This window comes from Amblyraja radiata, chromosome 37 (assembly GCF_010909765.2).
Source record: "Amblyraja radiata isolate CabotCenter1 chromosome 37, sAmbRad1.1.pri, whole genome shotgun sequence".
In the NCBI taxonomy this organism is placed as follows: domain Eukaryota; kingdom Metazoa; phylum Chordata; class Chondrichthyes; order Rajiformes; family Rajidae; genus Amblyraja; species Amblyraja radiata.
The window spans coordinates 8,460,281-8,483,178 of NC_045992.1; the positions used below are offsets into that span (position 1 = coordinate 8,460,281).

Here is a 22,898-nt window from a genome sequence, read left to right on the forward strand (position 1 = left end):
AACTGGCCTAAATGATAAAAATCAGGGCGTCAGGGTGCATTGGGGGGAGATGCTGTCAAGCATATCTTTGTGAATTAGTGCAGACAACCTTGCTATCCCACTGTCAAGTGGAGGAAGGGATGTACGTTCGGGGTGGATGTTTGAACGGTTGTGATCATTTTGAATCTTGTCATTCTTTAGTCAGAAGGTGGTGAATCTGTGGAATTCTTTGCCACAGAAGGCTGTGGAGGCAAAGTCAGTGGATATATTTAAGGCAGAGATAGATAGATTCTTGATTAGTACGGGAGTGGAGAGGTTATGGGGAGAATTGGGATTAGGAGGGTTAAGGTAGATCAGCCACGATTGAATGGCGGAGTAGACTTGATGGGCCGAAAGGCCTAATACTACTATGATCTTATGATCTAATGAATATTGTTGGACCTGGAATCAAGAAAATCCCCTCAGAACTTTACACTTACCATTCACCAATTCCCCCGTTTTTATCAGAGCAGAATATAACTCGTGGTCTTGGTTTTAATCACAGAAAGCAGACGTCTTGTTTACTCAGTACAACTCTGCACATCATCTACCGGGAGCAATTTGTGATGCCATGAAAATATAAGATTATGTACTTTCATCTCCAACCTTTTCCCCAGACTCAGCATCCACTCTTGAAATGTTATGACCGTGCCCCAGACATTTAATATGTTGTTGCATTATACCACAGGGTCTGCTCGCCGCACTCAGCCTTATTGGGAATGCTTCAAAACACTGCGTCTACCATTAAAGAGATTGGACCAGTGCAATAATTATGCACAGTTTTTCAGCCTTGATATTAGACTCTCCGCAGAAAGAATGGAAGAAAATATTAATTCCAGGCTACCTCTTGAATTATCCATGGGGAACGTTTAATGATGCAGGCAGCTAAATTATCAGATTATGCTTTATTTTTGAATTATTTGCCATGCATTTCAGTTCACATTTCTATTCTCCAAGCAATTCAGATCTATATCCAGCAAATGAACATATTATAATAGCAACTGAGATTCACCAACATCCCTGCCAGTACAATTCTTTAAATTATTATTAGTTTTATTAAGAATATTATGTTACAGTGCTTTTCATAACCTGAAACACAACTACATTTTTTTTGAGGACTTTATTAATTTTATTGGATACTTCAATGCAGGAATTAGTTACCATGGAAACGTGGGGCGGCACAGTGGCGAGTTGCAGCCTTACAGCGCCTGCGACCCAAGTTCGAACCCGACTATGGTTGCTGTCTGTATGGAGTTTGCAGGTTCTCCCCGTGACTGCGTGGGTTTTCTCCGAGATCTTTGGTCTCCTCGCACACTGCAAAGACATACAGGTTTGTAGGTTAATTGGCTTGGGTTTGTATACTTAGTATAGATGTAAATTGGTGTGGACTCGGTGTGCCAAAGTATCTCTCAACTAATCTAATCTAGAAGAAGGTTGAATATCACGGATGCATCTTGATTTTACACAATAATATGTTGAGGTTGGTAATCTCATTTCTCATCCCTCATACTTGTTTCCATGAGGAGATTGTTCAAACAGTGATGAATATGTTCCTGTGATACAACTCATGGTGAATGACCTGCAGTGCAGGCTAAATAATACCCATAGCAACCTGCCGACATTTCATGTGGGGGCCGGACACTCAAAAATAAAGACACAGGTAGGGGTCCACTCTGCTCTTGATGCTGAAGTAACATAAGAGGCAAGGGCAGAGGGAACGGTCCACAGAAGACAGTGGAGGCCACGTCAATGGATATTTTTAAGGTGGAGATTGATAGATTCTTGATTAGTACGGGTGTCAAGGGTTACGGGGAGAAGGCTGGAAATGGGGTTGATAGGAAAAGATAGATCAGCTGTGATTGAATGACTTGCTGGGCCGAATGGCCTAATTCTGCTCCTACAACTTATGAATAGACAATAGACAATAGGTGCAGGAGTAGGCCATTTGGCCCTTTGAGCCAGCATCGCCATTCAATGTGATCATGGCTGATCATTCCCAATCAGTACCCCGTTTCTGCCTTCTCCCCATATTCCCTGATTCCACTATCTTTAAGAGCCCTATCTAGCTCTCTCTTGAAAGTATCCAGACAACCGGCCTCCACCGCCCTCTGAGGCAGAGAATTCCACAGACTCACAACTCTCTGTGAGAAAAAGTGTATTCTCATCTCCGTTCTAAATGGCTTACCCCTTATTCTTAAACTGTGGCCCCTGGTTCTGGACTCCCCCAACATCGGGAACATGTTTCCTGCCTCTAGCGTGTCCAAACCCTTAACAATCTTATATGTTTCAATAAGAACCTATGAAGTCATCTCTCATCTAAGAATGGATCAGCTGGGCCAAAGAAAGTCACCCATAGGATTTTGTTCTAACTCTCAATATACCCCTGAGGGACATATACAGTAATCCATCACATCTTAAGTATCCTCTGAGCCTCTTCATGGATGGCTTGTATCTGGAAGGCAGCTTTCACTATGTGCTTTACGACTAGGAAAGTACTTTTGAAGTGCAATCACGTGTAGGAAACCTCTGACAATTTATACACAGCAAGCTCCCACAATAAACAGGTAATCCACTTTTGAGAATTTTATTGACGTCTGGCCATCAGATAAGAGTAGGGGAGTTAGTTGTGGCATTTAAAAAGGAGATGACGCCTGCAGATGTATTGTTTTAAAAGAAAGATCAGGGAATTCAGTGCTATGGGGAACTGGCTGAGAAAACGATTTGTGGACTGAGGTAGATCAGCCATGAACATTGAATATGTGAGGAGCCTCGTGCCCCACCCCTGCGCCCATCTGTCGTGGTGTTCTTACCAATACGAGACCCGTCACACTGACCAGACTTCCCACCATTAAATCCATCTATATTTCACACTGCCTCAGAAAAGCAGCCAACATAATCAAAGACTTGTCCCATACTGTCATTCCTTCTTCTCCCTGCTCCTGTCTGGCAGGGGTACAGAAGCCTGAACGTGCACACCACCAGATTCAGGAACAGTTTCTTCTCCTTCATTATCAGGCTTCCATAAATGATCCTTCCATAAACTAGGATTCATCTCTACCCCACTGAGGACATTGGAATTGGTCAAAAGAACTGATGCGCTACAAAGCTGAGAACTATATTCTGCACTTTGTATTTTCCCCTTTGATCTTTCTATTGTATATCAGTTTGAACTGATTGTGTATATGTATGGTATATCTGATCTGTTTGACATGCCAACAATGCTTTTCATTGTACCTTGTACATGTGACAATATTAAACTTAAGCCTCAATGAACCAACATCACCAAAAAAGATTTGTTTATAATCTCTTGTTTATGAATCTTGCTCGACACAAATTATCTGTCATGTTTCCAGCTTTATAAAAATAACAGCACTTAAAATGTACTGTGTCGTATTTTGAAAGATCCAAGATTATGAAAAGATGTTGGAGAGATTCATGCCTATTGTTTTAAAGAAGAAAATAGTTCTCTTTCCAATATCTCCTTATCCAAGAAGCAAAGAAAATGTGGCCTCTCGATTCTAGATGAAAATAATGGGATATCCAATTTTACCTTTGATACTCTATGATCCTCACAATTACAAATTCATAGAATTCAAACCATACAAGAAAACCAGTTTCAGAGTTAGTTTTTGATGCCCTGCATAAAATAAATATTATTCTGTCTTCCAGCTGAGAATTAAATCGAGTCCCTCTCTGCTCTCTCAGATAAATATTAAAAATTCCTGACACTATTTCGAAGATGAGATGGAGAATTATTTATTACATATGGTCCATTCTCTGTCCTTAGGAAATATTAATGGACAAGATACAAAACAAACATAAAAATTCAGAGATTTTTATGGAGTGTTCGACCTCACAAGCCTGCACTGCCATTCAATGAGATCTAATGATGAATGTAGAAAGGAATTGCAGATGCTGGTTTATCCCAAAGATAGACACAAGATGCTGGAGTAACTCAGCAGGTCAGGCAGGTTCTCTGGAGAAAAGGAACGGGTGACGTTTCGGGTCAAGACTCTTCTTCAGATTGAGAGTCAGACTGAGAGGGTCAGGAGACCCTCGGATTATCTTTGATCGGACTTTATCGTGCACTAAACATTATTCACATTATTCCCTTTATCATGTGTCTGTACATTGTGGATGGCACGGGACAAAATCATATATTGTCTTTCTGCTGACAGGTTAGCATGTGACAAATACTCTTCACTGTACCTCGGTACACATGACAATAAACTTCACTCATGCTAAGAAACCAAGTTAGATGTAGGGTGGGTTTTCCGAATTAAACCAGATACCTTTAAGCCTGCTTCACAAACAACTGAACGTGGAGAAGAGTTTGTTGCCGCACAATAGGAACATTGGCTGCTATCTGCTTGGCTGTTTTCAATGTGTCGTGTAGGGCCTGAATCATCTGTGTTCTACTGTGGAAAAAGTAATTGTCTCATCAGTCACAGTTCAATGCTTACATTAACTCCCCATCTGTACTTTTAAAAGCTGCATATTGCACTGCAGCACTATGCTCAGAACGGATTTAATCTACGCTCACGTTAAATTAAACCACTCATGGTTCAATACATGGTAAATTGCACATTGAAAATTACAACTTAATCACAGAATGAATTTTGTTACCCCCAACGAGTCAAGTCGATACTTCTGCAAATTCCTGCCTGTGGTCACACTTGTTTATTGCACATTTCCCTATTTCTGCAGTGCTAATATGTTTAATAAATAATCACAACTAATGCATTTATTAATATATTCATGAAACAAATTAAATGAATCCCTGTGTATTTTTGATTGTGCCTATTTAATTATTCAAATATGTTCTTGTGCTGACACACAAAGCAGTGGCGTTTTAAAAGATGCAACAACATGCTCTTAAGACAGAGTGGCTGGTCAAGTGGAGCAGAACCATAATGCTTTCTCCTCCGATATTTAATCCAACCTGGAACAATGGGATTAAAATGTATCTTCCCATGCCGACACATTGCCGATCCGTACCAAGGACATCCACTGTCCAAACAGAAATATTTGCTGCTCAATCAACACAAGTCAAGTGAGTTTTAATCTAATTTGAGAACCAACTCTGAAAATCATTCTGATTCTGTTTTTCGGATGAGACAGGATGCTCGGTAAAATTGATACAAAAAAGCCCATGACTGTTTCAAAGGAATTGAACCATAATTCATGAGCAAAACACAGTGTTGGAAGAACTCAGATGGTCTGGCAACATCTGTGGAGGGAATGGATGACATTTTGGGTCAGGACCCTTTAGGTTAGTTTAGTTGAATTTAGTTTAAAGATACAGCACGGAAACAGGCCCTTCGGCCCACCAAGTCCGTGCCGACCAGTGACCCCCACACATTAACACTATCCTACACACACTAGGGACAATTTACACATACACCAAGCCAATTAATCTACATACCTGCACGTCTTTGGAGTGTGGGTGGAAATCGAAAATCTCGGAGAAAACCCACGCGGTCAAGGGAAGAACGTACAAACTCCGTACAGACAGCGCCCGTAGTCGGGATCGAACCTGAGTCTCCAACTCTAGGCAGCAACTCTACCACTGCGCCACCGTGCCGTCCTTCTTCAAACCAACATTCAGAAACAGCATTTATCTCACTCCAAAATCACTTAAACAACAGATTAACCAGTCATTACCGTGCAACTATTTATGAAAGCCTACTCTGCAAACATTGGCCATCACATGTCCAAAGCAGAAATGGTTAGATAGCTGGATGTTAAATGAATAAAGGGATAGGGGATAAAAGGCCGAGATAGAGTGGACTTGGAGAAGGTGGTTCCAGTGATGGGAGAGACTAGAACCAGAGGACACAGCCTCAGAATAAAAGGACGTACCTTTAGACTGGAGGTGAGGAAGAATGTCTTTAGTCAGTGGGTGGTGAATCTGTAGAGTTCATTGCTACAGATATCTGGTATTTTAAAATGGGAGATTGAAGGGTTCTTGATTAGTAAAAGGGTCAAAGGTTCCAGGGTGAAGCCAGGAGGACAGGGTTCAGAGGGAAAAATAGATCAGCCATGATCAAATGGCAGTATAGACTTGATGGACCAAATGGCCTAATTCAGCTCCTATGTTTTATACTCTTATGGTGCATGGTACTGTGCTGGAAGATGAGCCATTATCATGATTAATACTCAAAAGAGCAATTGGCCTATTCCAAATTGTTAAATTCTTATGACACAGAACCTGCTGGAGGTGGTGTTCCAATGTACCTTCTGCCATTGTCCTTCTTCATGGTATTGGTCCAGAATGTAGTTTAGTTTAGAGATACAGCACAGAAATAGGCCCTTCAGCCCACTGCCTGTGCCGACCAGCGACCCCCACCCACTAGCACTATTGTACACACACTAGGAACAATTATACAAAGCCAATTAGCCTACAAAACTCAATGTCTTTGGAATGTGGGAAGAAACCGGAGTTCCCGGAGAAAACCCACACATTGACGGGGAGACCATACAAACTCCATACAAACAGCACCCAGAGTCAGGATCGAACCCGGGTCTCTGGTGCTGTAAAGCAGCAACTCTATGTGCCATTTGGGAGATGCTGTTAGAGTAGACCTATCCTACACAAGAGGGACAATTTACAATTTTTACTGATGCCAAATGAACATACAATCCTCTATATCTTTGGAGCATGGGAGGCAACCGGAGCACCCGGGGAAATCCCACGAGGTCGCGGGAGAACATGCAAACTCCGTACAGACAGCACCCGTGGTTAGAATCAACCCCTAGAGTGCAGTTGCAACTGTTCTCTCCCAGTCAAGCTGAGGGTAGTCAAGTACCTTGTACAGGGAGAAAAGGTTTTGCAACATCAGAAGGGAAATCAATTGGTACAGGATACATAGGCTCTGACCTATTCCTGCAACATTGCTACTTATGTGCTGGTGCAGACCAGTTTCTCTGTGGAAATGATAGCACAGCAACAAATTAACCTGGGTAGACACAAAATTCTGGAGTAACTCAGCATATCTGGAGAAAAGGAATGGGTGACGTTTCGGGTCGAGACCCTTCTTCAGACTGACGTCAGGGGAGAGGGAGATACATAGATAATGAAGTGTGAAGGACTGAAAACAGGGCAAAGGGAAAGGAGATCAAGGAAAATAGTGAATAGATCATTGTTAGCTGGGAGAAGGTAACAACAAAGCAAACAGAGATAAAATGTAATCGAAGACAGTAACACTGGCCGGAGAACTAGGAAGGGAGAGGGATGGAGAGAGAGGGCTACTTGAAGTTAGAGGTCAATGTTCATACCGTTGGGGTGTAAGCTGCCCAAGCGAAATGTGAGGTGCTGTTCCTCCAATTTGCGCTGTGCCTCACTCTGACAATGGAGGAGTCAAAGGACATGGAGAAGAGGTGAAGGACATTTTATTCTCTGTGAGAAAGCACTGTTTAAATGATTTGAAATTACATAGCTTAACACTCGAATAGGAAACCAACCATGAACGTCAGTCTGAAGAAGGGTTTCGGCCCGAAACGTCGCCCATTTCCTTCGCTCCATAGATGCTGCTGCACCCGCTGAGTTTCTCCAGCAATTTTGTGTACATATGAACGATTCTTGATGGATTGGACCTTTGGGGCATTGCACAGCACACAATGTTAGTTAAAACTTTATTCTGCACCTTTCAGCTTGAAAATAATTTTGCATTGTTATATAATGGGAATACATTTTAATAATAAGGCAATGAATGAAACAAAACCTCTGGGACAGAACCAGGGCCAATGGTGACTATCCAACTAACACAATACAAGGGTTTAAATTAAATAAGGGGAAAGCCAGACAGGGAATAAAAGGAATGAAATCAGGTGTTAGAAAGTGAAGTAAAGAAGAATCTAAACCTTTTAAATAAAATCATTCAGCAAAATGTGGCCATGAATGAGCAGGTCGCCACAGTTTGGGCTGCATCACAGAAGCATCTATCACAACGTTATCCATGTCATTAATTACCAGCCCGAACTTCCTGCAGAATTTTAATAGACAATTAATGTGTAAATCCAGCAGGTTCTTATCAATAACGTGATGAGGCTCATACAGCGGGATCTGCAACCTGCGACAAATTCCTCAGCCTTGATTCCCTGGCAGCTTTATGCAATAAAAATACTTCGTGTCATTCACTCATTATTTCTCCAACAGGGTTCAAACCTCTAACATCAGGTATTATTCAGATTATTTTTCATCCCCTCAGGCCCCGAACCATTTTTTTCCAATTTGTCCCTTACTGCCGTTCATTTCAAATACTGGCTGCATACATTGTAGACTTAAACCGCAAGAAATCCATGGGAGAACATGCAAGTTATTAGATTATCAATTAATTCAGCAGGCCTATTCTGGCCTTAATAAATGGTTTGCAGAGAAGCATGTTCAATGATTTTGCCAAAAGCATATTCAATGATAGAAATGAGCAACATAGAGTTGGGAGTGCTAGTGTTAGAGTTGGGGAACTGTTGAACGTTGGTTGAACGTCGTGGAGGGGAAAATCTCCTGGAGTTATGGGAACTGTGATGGGATGGGAGACAGTGGCCTGGTGATCAATGGTTGGACAAGTATGAGAAGATGTCCCAATTGTTGCCTTCTAGCCCCTGCAAGGCCGAGGTTCGTCCAAGAGACCACAACGGCACCGCCATTGCCTGCGCATTTGATGACAAGGCTGGAATCGGCACAGAGCCAACCGAGAGCTGTGCGTTGGGAGGGGCAATGTTGGAGGCCACATCAACAGCACCGAATGCAACCAACGAGGTTGGATGTGAATCTCTGCCACACCTGGGGGACCGTTTAGTTCCCTGGATAGTGGTGTGGGAATAGATGCAGGGGCAGGTAAGAACAAAATAGTATTTGACTTTTCATTAACCTCCAAATGCAAACTTGTTGATTTGCATAAGTGTTTTCAAGAGGAAATGCACCGGTGGGAATGATTATTTACTTCTGATATTCCCATCAGATCAGGTTTACTGTGTATGCCTTGTATCCGTACATTTGCAATATGAGAATATGTGTGTGTCTGCATCTGGGAGTGTGCGCACTCAGACACACACACACACATGCATGCACACACACATGAGCGCGCACACACATGAGCGCGCACACACACACATACGTGCATGCACACACACATGAGCACACACACATGAGCACACGCACATGAGCACACACACACACACATGCACACGAGCTCACACGCGCATACAGTCACACACACGTGCATGCACAAAAAGCACACATACACACACACACACACACACACGTAAACACACATACATGAGCACACACACATGAGCACACACACACACACATGAGCTCACACGCGCGCAGTCACACACACACGTGACCGCAAGCACACACATGCACAGACACACACATGTAAACACACATACATGAGCACACACTCACACACATTCACACACACATATATATACACACACACACACACACACACACAGACACACACACGTAAACACACATACAAGAGCACACACTCACACGCATGCACACACAGTCGCACACATTCACACACACAGACACACAGACACACATACACACCTACGTTCATGTTTCATAGATTGCAAGACACCTTGGAATCCGAGACAGATGAAACACAGCTGGAGTCTGTCACTTTGTTGATTCATAACCATGATTCTAAATGACTGGCTGCACCAGCCACCTATACAGCACCCAAACCATATGGCTCATCTCACTGAAGAAATTCATCTCTGCAAGCTGTGAAGTGCTGCATCTCTCTCGCTTCTCTGCTCTGCACTGATCTAAATGCCCCCCTCCTGCGTTACAATTATCTTCAAACTCAAAAGGTGGAGTTTGGATATTTGAAGTGGCTAATCTCCACTGCCAGATGAAAATAAGTCTTTCTGTCAGCCAGTTAAGTTTGCCAAACTTACTTTTCAATCAGAATATTAAACATTAAAGGTGCTAATATTTTCATATCCTGGTATTTCTTTGCATAATCAATCACAGAAACGACATGAATGGTTGCAGGTGCCACTGCCCAAAACTCGAGCAAGAGCCCTGTTTAACCATGTAATATAACATATAACAATTACAGCACGGAAACAGGCCATCTCGGCCCTTCTAGTCTGTGCCGAACACTTATTCTCCCCTAGTCCCGTCTACCTGCACTCAGACCATAACCCTCCATTCCTTTCCCGTCCATGTAACTATCCAATTTATTTCTAAATGATAAAATCGAACCTGCCTCCACCACCTTCACTGGAAGCTCATTCCACACAGCTACCGCTCTCTGAGTAAAGAAGTTCCCCCTCATGTTACCCCTAAACTTCTGTCCCTTAATTCTCCAGTCATGTCCTCGTGTTTGAATCTTCCCGTCTCTCAGTGGGCAAAGCTTATCCACGTCAACTCTGTCTATCCCTCTCATCATTTTAAAGACTATCAAGTCCCCCCTTAACCTTCTGCACTCCATGTTTATACATTGACCATGGGTTCAACATCACAACCAATGAAGGTCACATGCAGAAAGCCCTCAACTTTTCTCATTATCTGGAAATTGCTGCACAGTTAACTACTTTTGTTGTATAGTCATTAGTCAATATGAGTAATGCAGCAATCAATGTGCACCTCGCAACGCCCCACAGGCAGCAATGTAATAATATAGAGATAATCAACATGGACAGGTGACATTTCGAGTCGATGTCTGAAGAAGGTTCCCGACCTAAAAACGTCACTTGTCCATGGTCTCCAGAGATGCGGCCTGACCCACTTAGTTTCTCCAACACTTTGTGACTTTTCTTGTAACAAGTAGCTGCATTTCCGTGTGTCATTTTGTGGTACCGATAGAGGTAGGTATTGAGAAAGACAACAGGGAGAACTCCCAAGCTGGCCTTGGAAATAGTACCAAGTGATACCACCTCCTGTGGGAGCTCAAGTCCAATGGCTCATCTGAAACTCAGCACCTCTGGCAGTTCAGCACCTCAGTTTAGAAGTACGAAAACACACACCTCCAGGTTCAGGGACAGTTTTTTCCCCCAACTGTTATCAGGCAGCTGAACCATTCTTCCAACAACATGAGAGCTGTCTACCTCATTGGAGACCCTCAGGTTATCTTTGATCAGACTTCACTGACTTTATCTTCCACTAAGCGTTATTCACGTTATCCCCTTTATCGTGCATCTGTACATTGTGGATGACTCGATTGTAATCATGCATTGTCTTTCCACTGACTGGTTAGCACACAACAAATCATTTCACTGTACCTCATTACACGTCATAAGGTCATAAGTGATCGGATTCCACAAAGCCATTCGGCCCATCAAGTCTATTCCTCCTTTCAATCATGGCAGATCTTTCTCTCCCTCCTCAGCCCATTGTCCTGCCTCCTACCCACAACCTCTGACACCTGTACTGATCAAGAATCTATCTATTTCTGCCTTACAAATATCCACTGACTTGGCTTCCACAGCCTTCTGTGGCAAAGAATTCCACGGGTTCACCACCCTGACTAAAGACATTTCTCCTCATCTCCTTCCTAAAGGAATGCACTTTAACTCTGAGGCTATGTCCTCTAGTCCTAGACTTTCCCACTAGTGGAAACATCCTCTCCACATTCACTCTATCCAAGCCTTTCACTATTCTGTACATTTCAATGAGGTCCCCCTTCATTCTTCTAAACTCCAGCAAGTACATGCCCAGTGCCGACAAACATAGGCTCATCATAGGTTGACCTACTCATTCCTGGGATCATTCTAGTAAACCTCCTCTGAACCCTGTCCAGAGCCAGCACATCCTTCCTCAGATATGGTGCCCAAAATTGATCACAATATTACGTGACAATAAACTAAATGCAACTCAACTCAACTCTCTCAGCCACAATGGAGCATTAGCAGAGATTTTCGTTGCTCAGGTTCCGGGTGGAAGCTTCAACGCTCAACTTTTTTTGGCAAGAGTGCCAGAAAGCTCCAGCTGAATCAAACTGAGACAAGAGCCCTGGCAAATTGCACAATTAGGGTCGTAGACAGAACGTCAAATTAAATCGGAGGGAGGAGAGCTCCAAGTGCAAGATGGTTAATAAATCAAGAGGAGAAGACAAAGCAGAGTCACAGGGTAGTGAGGGGGGAAATAGGCAAGCAAAGGGTGACAGTCAGGGGCAAGAGGTGTAGCCAAAAATATACAGTGCAGAGCGAGAAAATGAAAAAGATCAAAGCAACAGCCTAGATAGGAATGCACACAGCAGTAAATGCACAGGGTCTTTTGCCCAGATTAGGGGAATCGATAACACGCGGGCACAGTTTTACGGTAAAGAGGAAAGATGTAATAGAAGCCTGAAGGGAAACCTTTTTTTATACAAAGGGTGGGAGGTGTGTGGAACAAGCTGCCGGAGGAGGCAGTTAAGGCAGGTACTATCATAAAATTTAAGATAATTTGGACAGGGACATGGAAAGGATAGGTTTAGAGGGATATGGGCCAAGCCGTGGGCAGATGGAACCAGTGTAGATGGGCATGTTGGTCTGCGTGGGCAAATGGGCTGAAAGTTTCCACAATGTATGCTTCTTTGATTCAATGATTGCCATTGGTATTTGTTTATTTTTGACATGTGTTGAGACACAGTGAAAAGCTTTTGTTTGTGTGCTATTCAATTAAATCAGATCATGTGAAGATCATATTGTATGTCATTCGATATATGAGTACAATCGAGCCATACACGACAGGGGAAAATGCCAGAGTACAGAATATAGTTTTTCTGCATTGTAGTATTGCAGTTCCAGAGAAAAAGTCCAGTGTCCTCAATATGGTAGGTTGGAAGATCAGACTCCACCTTATGGAAGGACCATCCATAAGTTCGATGTAGAGGGGAAGAAACTGTTCCCGAGTCTGGTGGTTTGTGTTTTTAAGCTTTTTGTATCTTCTCACTGTTGGAAGCGGGGAAGAGGGAATAACTGGGGTGAAAATGGTCCTTAATCTCGGCTGTTTTCCTGAGGCAGCGTGAAGTGGAGATGGAGTCAATGGTGGGGAGTCTGGTCTGTGTGATGGTCTGGGCTACATCCACAACTCTCTGCAAATGCTGTATGTGTAGGAAGGAACTGCAAATGCTGGTTTAAACCGAAGGTAGACAAAAAAAGCTGTAGTTACTCAGCAGGACAGGCAGCATCTGCAACAGATTCCGAAGAAGGGCCTCAACTCGAACGTCACCCATTCCTTCTCCCCAGAGATGGTGAGTTACTCCAGCCTTTTGTGTCTATCTCTGCAATTACTTGCAGTCTTGGAGTGAGTACAACTCCAAGGACTAAAGTCCACTTTCCCATTTGACAAATATCATCACCACCTTACCAAGATCACAAAATAAGTGATTTACAAGCAGTTAAATCACCTCTCTGCTAAAGCAGCAGTTTTGGCAGGTGGTCGGTCCATTGCACTGATGCATTTGTAATAGCATTCACACTAAAGCATTAGTAATCATGAAGTGATTAAACGTCAATTTATAGTCTAATATGGATGTTCATTTACCACAGCCAGAACATATTGGAAAATTTTAAATTATCAAGATATAATGAATTTGTTAATGTTCCGCAGTTCTGTGTATTTCCAACTGTTCTGCATGATGGAGAACAGATAGATTCCTGTGAATTTCTAAACCACAATTTTATAGAGGAGTTTCTACGATATAAACCTCGGGATGAAATTGAGTGAGCCTCCAAGACTAGATTATTGCTTTCAATTCCCTATCAGCTTTTTATGATTATTTACAGTTTACATCTGAAAGTTGCAAATTTCTTAATATATTTTTCGCAGCTAACACCATTTTAGTCTGACACTGAATGACATGATGAAGAATATCTATTTTATGAAGATGATGCCTGGTACATTAAGATCATAATAACCCTCAGGCATTCATTAAGAAGCATTATTAATAATTTTATATATAATTTACACCAATTGTTTTAACTTCCACATGCATGTTGCCCGAATAAAAATGATTTCTTACAAATAACTTGAATAAATTCTGCTAGACTTATTTCCAGATATTTCAAATTGTCAAAAAAACTCCTTCCTTTCAAGTGTCATATATTCTCACAGAAAACAACATGAATGAGCTAATGTTTAAGAAGGAACTGCAGATGCTAGAAAGATAGACAAAAATGCTGGAGATACTCAGCGGGTGAGACAGCATCTATGGAGCGAAGGAAATAGGCAACGTTTCGGGAAAGTTCTCTGAGCTGAGAGCTAAGTTATTGGCCAGAACAGTGGAGAACACTATATTTTTTGCAACTTCATGGGATCATTTGCATCCAAGTGAGTGGACAGGGCTCTAGTTAAAGTCCCATCAAAACATTGCCACTGCTGCAGTGTTGCACTTCCACAGGGCTACATTAGGAGCGTCAGCAGTAATTTTCCTGCCCGGGTCACAGTAAACAGACTCGTTGGTGACCAATAATAAACAGATTATTGACATTAAATTATTTATTGGGGGGTTTATCCCATTAACAACTCAAGAAAAACTCTAAAGCGAAAATGAATCTTGTGCTAGTAATAATGTCAGCAATGAATGTCATGCATGCAAAAATTATATATTAATTATGTTTGTTTATTTAATTTAGAGATACATTGCGGAAACAGGAACTTCGGTCCACCGAGTCCATGCCGACCAGCGATCCCCACATACTAACATTATCCTACACACACTATGGGCAATTTACAGTTATACCAAGCCAGTTAACCTACAAACCTGTACGTCTCTGGAGTGTGGGAGGAAACTTGAGCTACCGGTGAAGGTCACGGGGAGAACGTACAAATTCCATACAGACTCTCCTGCGAGAGTGCTGCATTGCAAAGGTGCCGACTTTTGGATGGGACTTGTCCACTCTCTTGGATACAAAGGATCCTGTGGAGTTGGAGAAAAATACAGTCAGTTCTCCCCACAGCCAATAACTGAACTTAGAAATAAACTATATTAGCTCATTCACTTTGCGTATTGTGAGAACTTATAGTGCTTGGAAGGAAGGAGCTTTTTGGCGATTTGAAGCTGTGTCACCTGTTATGTTGCAAGCACAGTGGTGCAGCTACAAAGCTGTTTCCTCACAGCTCCAGCAACTAATGATCAATCCTGAACCTCAGTGTTGTCTGAGAATCATACAGTCATACAGTGTGGAAACAGGATTAGTACGGTGTCTGGGAATATGGAGAGAAGGCAGGAGAATGGGGTTAGGATGGAGAGATAGATTGAATGGCGAAGTAGACTTGATGGGCCGAATGGCTTAATTCTGCTCCCATCACTCATGAACCTACAACCCAACTTGTCCACACCGACCAACATGTCTACACTACTCCCACTTGACAGCGTTTGGCCCATATCCCTCTAAACACGTCCTACGCATGTACCTGTACCTGTGCAGAGTCATAGAGTCAGTCAGTGTTGGATTTGCACATTCTCTATGTGCATTACCTCAAGGTGCTCTAATTTTCTAGCACGTGCTGAAGAAGTGTGAATTGGAAGGTGCATTTACCAGTTGTAGGTTGCCCACGACACATAGGTGAGGGGGTAGAATCTGGGAAGTGGTGATTGCAATGTGGGGGGAATAAAATTGGATTATTCTAAATATTATTCTAAATAAAACAGACTTGGCAAAAGTTTAGTATTAATGGTGCTTGAAAGCTTGCACAGACTCGTCAGACACATTTCCATGCAGCATGGCCCTGTGTTTAAAATAATGTTCTCCTTTTTAGAATAATTCATGAGTCATTCATTGCCTCAAACAATAGGAAGATATAGCCCAGCTGCCTGCTCTGATCAAGTTCCTTGTCTAGTTATTTGATGTTTTACATCAGCAAAGCACATAATAGCCATTCATTCACTAGTCTGCACTTTAAGACGTAACCATACATTTGATAAACAGCTTCATCAGGTTATTGCACGAACACAAAAGTAATATGCTGGAAATAACCAGTCAGGGAGAATCTGTGGAGAGCGTTTCAGGTGATCAGATGAAGTATCATTGACATGAAACATGAAGCTTGTTTCTCTCCAGAAATGTAGAAACAAAGAACTGCAGATGCTGGATAATGCACAAAAGGACACAAAGTGCTGGAATAACTCAGCGGGTCACTCAGCATCTCTGGAGAACATGTCTCAAAAGGGTCTTGACCCAAAAGGTCACCCATCTGTGTTTACCAGAGATGCTGCCTGACCTGCTGAGTTACTCCAGCACTTTGTGAACTTTTTCTCTCCACAGATGCTGCCTGACACATTGAGTACTTTGTTCAAAAAGGAACTGCAGATGCTGGAATATCGAAGGTACACAAAATTGCTGGGGAAACTCAGCGGGTGCAGCAGCATCTATGGAGCGAAGGAAATAGGCGACATTTCGGGCCGAAATCCGTCTGAAGAAGGGTTTCGGCCCGAAATGTCGCCTATTTCCTTCGCTCCATAGATGCTGCTGCACCCGCTGAGTTTCCCCAGCAATTTTGTGTACCTATGTTGAGTACTTTGTTCACTTCAGATTTGCCACAGCTGTTTTTTTTGTTGCTATTCTTGCACTGAGGATATGTCAGGAAGCGCAAAGGGAAAAAAATCTGAGCAATGCAAATTTTTTTCAATGCATATCCCATTTACAGAAGGGACAGCTATTCTGTGAAATTGTTAGCAGAGCAGAATCTTGACAAAGATTCAAAAAATTAAAACCACCAGATAGCTTATTGAACGTTTGTTAAAATTCCTCGACAGCTCTACCCTTCCCCATCATTGTTAGGATGTTTGTCTTAAGTGAGGTACAAAGAAGCACCTGTCATAGCATCCTCTTTGTGTTGTTCACTGCATCCAAAATTCAATGCAAGCAGCTGGGACAAGTGTCTAAACCGGAAATAGTTTTTTGAAATAATGAAAGGATCATGCAGAGAAGATGTTTCCATTTGTTTAAGAAGGAACTGCAGATGCTGGAAAATCGAAGGTACACAAAAAATGCTGGAGAAACTCAGCGGGTGCAGCAGCATCTATGGAGCGAAGGAGATAGGCAACGTTTCGGGCCGAAACCCTTCTTCAGACTGGCCAGTAAGATCAAAAGAAGAGCCTGTGAATACAAGATGGACAATGTGCAATTTAGGACCAACTTCTTGACATACAATGGGAGAATGCAGAACTTGCTAACAAAGGCAGTTGTGGCTGGTGGCAGGGACGTACTAATGGATTTACTGGAGTAAATGCAGGAGAAAGAGAGTTATGCCGATAGATTTAGGTGAGTGAAGCACAAATGTACACACGGAGTGGAACAGTTTTCATGCTGCACATTCTCTTATTCTATTTAAGTAACAAAATTAGAAAGGACAATGAAGGCCATTCAGCCCTCAAACTCCTCATCCTATACTATCAAACTGTAATCTTATTATTGAACCAGCTGATCCCACAGCTTCCACTTCATTGTTTCCCCAGAAAGTACAAACTCAACGTTTGGCTCAGTCCTACTCAAAGATTAATTGAGTGCAGTTCTGTCGGAGGTACCAGGTCCCAGAATGGGAGGCACAGAAAGATCAACGCAGCGTTCAATGAGATGGTAAGTTGTGAGCCACTTCTGTATATCCTGTCTCAGGATGGAATTAGGGACTGGAAGGTAGAGAGGCCAAATAAGATTTATCATTCATCCCGAGATTTACAAGGAATGGGAGTTCAGATGGGCCACAGCACATCTAGAATCAACAGCTCAGCATGAAGCCACGACCTGGCTTCCTCCCAACAACAACTTGCATTTATGTGGCAACTTCAAAGTGGTAAAACCTCCTAAGGCACTTCACAGGGGCATGGTCAAACAGAACCTGACATCGAACAAGGTGAGGGGAGGTGAAAATCAGACAACGAATAGCTTAGTCAAAGAAAGAGCATGCGAAAGGAGCTGAAGTGAGGGAATTACAGAGATTGGGCTCTGCAGCTGAAGGTATAAACTCCTATGAAGGAGCTGTTTAATTTGGGGATGATCAGGCAGTCAGATTTCTAGGAACATGCTGAGTGTTGTAAGATGACCTATGATGGGGAAGGGTAGGGCTGTCGAGGAATTTTAACATAAGAAAGGAATTTTAAATTTGAAGCACTGACATCATTTAAGAATTGAACGCTAAACTAGTTCACTAGTTCACCCACATATGATGAAATGAATAAACAATAACATTCATCAATTCTGATGCAGGGTCTCGATCCAAAACCTCGATCATCCCTTTCCCTGCACTGATGTTACTTGACCTGTTGAGTTCCTCCAGTAGTTTTTTTTTCATTGAAAAAAACATCCTACCCCCTTTGGATTCATTAGAATTATTTATCATTCATGTATTGGCCTGGCCTGCAAATATGAAACATTCTCTGCAATCTGCCCGATCAAATCCTCTCGCTATTTAAAGTCCCCTTTTTCTTTTGCATTGAAACGAGCCCCAGATTTCGTTTAGTTTAGAGTTATTCCGCGGAAACAGGCCCTTCGGCCCACCAAGCCCACACCAACCGGCAATCCCGCAGATTAACACTATCCCACCTAGGGACAATTTACACTTATACCGAGCCAATTAACCTACAAACCTGTACGTCTTCGGAGTGTGTGAGGAAACCGAAGATCTCGGTGAAAACCCACGCGGTCACAGGGAGAACGTACAAACTCCGTACGGACCGCTCCACAAAGTATTCAATCTTTCTTGACAAGTATAACGCCTCGGTTTTGGAATGCTTGTTAATTTCTCATTTTAAAAATATTAATTACAACCACTTTTTGGAACTACCGACAAGACAATAACACAATTAAAAATAAAGCCAAGTGTTTGATATTGCCTTGCCATCTTTACACCAGTTCACTTCCGATAATGATTCCAAAGTATCCTGTGTAGATTCCAATAATCACTGGGTCATTTGAGACTGATAACGTTACACTTCCTTACCTAAGTATCTCCCTCTCACCTGACATCAGTCTGAAGAAGTGTCTCGACCCGAAACGTCACCTATTCCTTCTCTCCAGAGATACTGCCTGTCCCGCTGAGTTACTCCAACATTTTGTGTCTATCTTCGGTTTAAACCAGCATCTGCAGTTCCTTCCTACAAAACACTGTCATTTGCAAATTATTCCACTTAGTCAGCACGCATTAAATTCCATTTTCAGTCAAACATTTGCAAAATAAAATCTGTCACAGATCAAGAAAAACTATTCAGCATCGCTGTATTTTCCATACTCTTATACATCAAATGGCATGTTAATAAAATATTACCCAAACAAGTGCAGAAATAATATCATTTTTTCCAAAACCTTCCTCTTAAACCCCCTCCCTAGTCCTCGATTATTCAAACATTCAGTTCATTAGCGCAGTTGAACACAGACTGTCAAGATGTAGTTTGCCAGACTAGGATTTAGGTTTTTGCATCAGTGGATATTTCAAATTTTCATTAAAATCCATAATAAAGTGAAAGGAAAACAGGGCTTGCTGTGTATAGTCATCCTTTTAAATACATATTGGCAGCAAGTTGCTGTTTGTCGCAAAGAGGCTAATAGATGATTTGCCTCTACTTTGTTTTCAAAGGTGACAACCAGCATTGTTGCTCAGGAAGGAAGGAAGGGCAGCCACAGAAGCAAATGTCATAATGACAGACAATGCAGGAAACCCACCGCAGGTCAGGCAGCATCTGTGGAAAGACAAACGGTTAACGTTTCAGGTCCCTGAGCTTGGAAAGGGAGTAAAACATTACTTTTCAGTCGCGAGTAGGTGGGGGAAGGAAGGGAGGAAGAAAGGTAATATCTTGGATGGAGAGAGACCAAGAGGATTCATGGAGGCAGGCACAAGCACATTATGCATAGGAAGTTCTGAAGATGCTGGCTTATACTGTAGACACAAAGTGCTGGAATAACTCTGCGGGTCAGGCAGTATCTCTGGAGAAAAGGTGACATTTCGGGTCGGAACCCTGCTTCAGACCTTCTGAAGAAAGGTTCCGAACCAAAACGTCACCTAATCCTACTCTCCAGAGATGCTGCCTGACCCGCAGAGTTATTCCAGCACTTTGTGTCTATCACAAGCACATTATGTTTCTGTGTTGGTGTAATGTGCTGTATATAGTCAGGCTGTGGGATATGCCTAACATGGCAGAAAATAGGGATAGAAATAGAAAAACAGTGCCAAAGTCATGACAGGCAGAGGTTCTGATACAGACAGGAATAAATGGTGAGCTACCTATTGTTGGAGAATTCGATATTCAGTTCGGAGTGCTGCCCAGGCAAAAGATAATCCCGCTCCTCGAGATCGCGTTGACTCTGTTATAACACTGCAGGAGGCCATACACAGGAGAGGTCAGAGTGGCAGCAGGGCAATAAGGTAAAGTGGCAGGCAAGTGGAATCTCAGGGTGACTCCTATAGACAGAGCAAAGAGAATGTAACCCCATGTAGAAACACAGAACTGCAGATGCCAAATATACAACAAGTGCTGGAGTAACTCAGTGGGTCAGGTAGCACCCTAGAGAGCATGGATAGGTGACGTTTCGTGTCAGGACCCTTCTTCAGGTTGATTGTGTGGGGGTGCGGGGAGTGGGGTGGAAGAAAGATTTTTTTTTGAAAGCTAGGAGGGGAGGGACAAAGCATGGCAGGTGACCGGTGAACACAGGTCCCAGGGCCAGTCATACCCCCACCAAACACACAAATGTTTTTGGAGACACAAAGAACTGCAGATGCTGGAATCATGAGCAAAACACAAAGTGCTGGAGTAACTCAGCAGATCAGGCAGCATCTCTGGAGGGAACAGAAAGGTGACAATAGACAATAGACAATAGGTGCAGGAGTAGGCCATTCAGCCCTTCGAGCCAGCACCACCATTCAATGTGATCATGGCTGATCATCCCCAATCAGTACCCCATTCCTGCCGTCTCCCCATATACCCTGACTCTGCTATCTTTAAGAGCCCTATCTAGCTCTCTCTTGAAAGCATCCAGAGAACCTGCCTCCACCTGAGGCAGAGAATTCCACAGGCTCACCACTCTCTGTGAGAAAAAGTGTTTCCTCGTCTACGTTCTAAATGGTTTGGGAGCATTCAAAGTGTTTGATGCCTGGCACCCTCTAATATAGTTATCAGTTTAGTTTATTGAGCCTGGCAATACTGGTTGTAAGAAGCAATGCAGTTTTTTTTTAATAGAAAATATTTATTCAAATATTAAAATAATATATACAGTAAAGTTAAAAAAAAAACAGAACCCATAATACACGACAAACAATAAATTACTATACAATTATCTTACACTCCTTGTGAAGGATGCATTCAACCCCCCGCGGTGCTCAGCGGTCCCAGAAATCTCCCAGGTTGCCCGTGGACAGTGCGTAGTCCCTCTCTAACACCACCCGGGCGCGGACAGAACCCCGGAAAAGGGGCAGGCAGCCGGCTCGGGCAGACTCGCGGATGGCCAGCTTGGCCAGGCCCAGGGGCAACCCAACCAGGGCATCCTCGGCATGAAGCAACAAAGTGGAGTGGGTCACTCACAGACACAATAGGACTTGGCAGTCCGGTTGCTAAGTGGAGTTAAAAAAAAGATTCTTGGATAGCTGGAAGAAACATTATCAAGAAGGATTTGCACGCAGGATGAGTAAATGGGGTGATGAGAAGTAAAACATTTTCTACGCGTCCAGTGTTTAAGCTCCATGTCAACATCTACACCACCTTATATTTTGCATCCCTTCCATCCATATGAAGAATGATGGTAGAATCATTCATCTCGGAAACAGGCCATTTGGCCCATCAACTCCATGCTGACCATTCACCATACATTTACAATAATGTCATAAGTGACAGAAGCAGAATTAGGCCAGTCGGCCCATCGAGTCTACTCTGCCATTCAATCATGGTTGATTTATCTCACCCTCCTAACCCCATTCTCCTGCTTCTCCCCAAACCCCTGACACCCGTACTAAGCAAGAAGTTCAAGAAGTTTCAATAATCCCACATTCATCCCGTTTAACTCATCTATACACTAGGGGGGATTTTCAGTGCCCAACTAACCTGCCAATCTGCACGTCTGAGATGTGGGAAGAAATCCAAGGGAAGATTGTGCAAACTCCACATGGAAAGCACCCAAGTATGATTGGAAGGGGTTCTTAACTTTGAGGCAGCAGCTCTACCATCTGTGCTATTGTGCCGCGCCTTACATGCTTAACCATTATTCCTCTAACTACTTCTTTCTTATTAAACTCATCAAGTTTGAAAGATAACATTCCCTCCTCTCGTAAAGAGGTGGCTCCTCAATTGAGTTATTTTATATTCACTGGCCTCCCATTCTTGAAATCACATTTTCAATCTCCCCCTCGTTCAAATGCCATCATAAATTCAAATATCTTGGTTCTAAAATATTCAATAAAAATATGTGCAGAGAACACGAACCAGAAACATTTGTAGGATTATGCACAGCTTATACAGAAGCCAATAAAAGTTACTCAAAAGGAAGGAAGACACAAAATACTGGAGTAACTCAGCAGGACAGGCAGCCTCTCTGGAGAGAAGGAATCAGTGATGTTTCGGGTCGAGACCCTTCATCAGATGCTTCATCTATTCCTTCTCTCCAGAGATGCTGCCTGTCCCGCTGAGTTACTCCAGCTTTGTGTGTCTATCTTTGGTTTAAAGCAGCCTCTGCAGTTCCTTCCTACACATTACTTAAAAGGAAGGTGGTTTGATTAGGTGCCATGAGCCTGGAGTGTAACTAACAATGTCATTCCGAAAGCTTAATTTTGTCATATATTTAACGGAGCAAACTAGTGCAGTCATCCATTTAAGCATTGTGGATTTCCAGACTAATTGTGGACAGCCATGCAGATTTGTTCTGAAATGTTTGTGCTTAAATAATTAAAATGATGCATAGTCACTTTATCTGATTATACGGCTGAGTCTCCAGGTTTTGAATTAGCTGGA

At 42.7% G+C, this 22,898-nt stretch overlaps 1 long non-coding RNA gene across 1 annotated transcript; it reads right to left on the bottom strand.

Annotated features, from left to right (window-relative positions):
* Positions 1 to 926: 926 nt before the first annotated feature.
* Positions 927 to 18,983, bottom strand: LOC116966502. The gene is made up of 3 exons (XR_004410040.1): positions 18,927 to 18,983; positions 4,311 to 4,436; positions 927 to 1,332 (listed from the first exon to the last, which is right to left on the bottom strand). It is a non-coding gene; the product is annotated as an uncharacterized LOC116966502 (long non-coding RNA).
* Between the last annotated feature and the right edge of the window lie 3,915 nt (positions 18,984 to 22,898).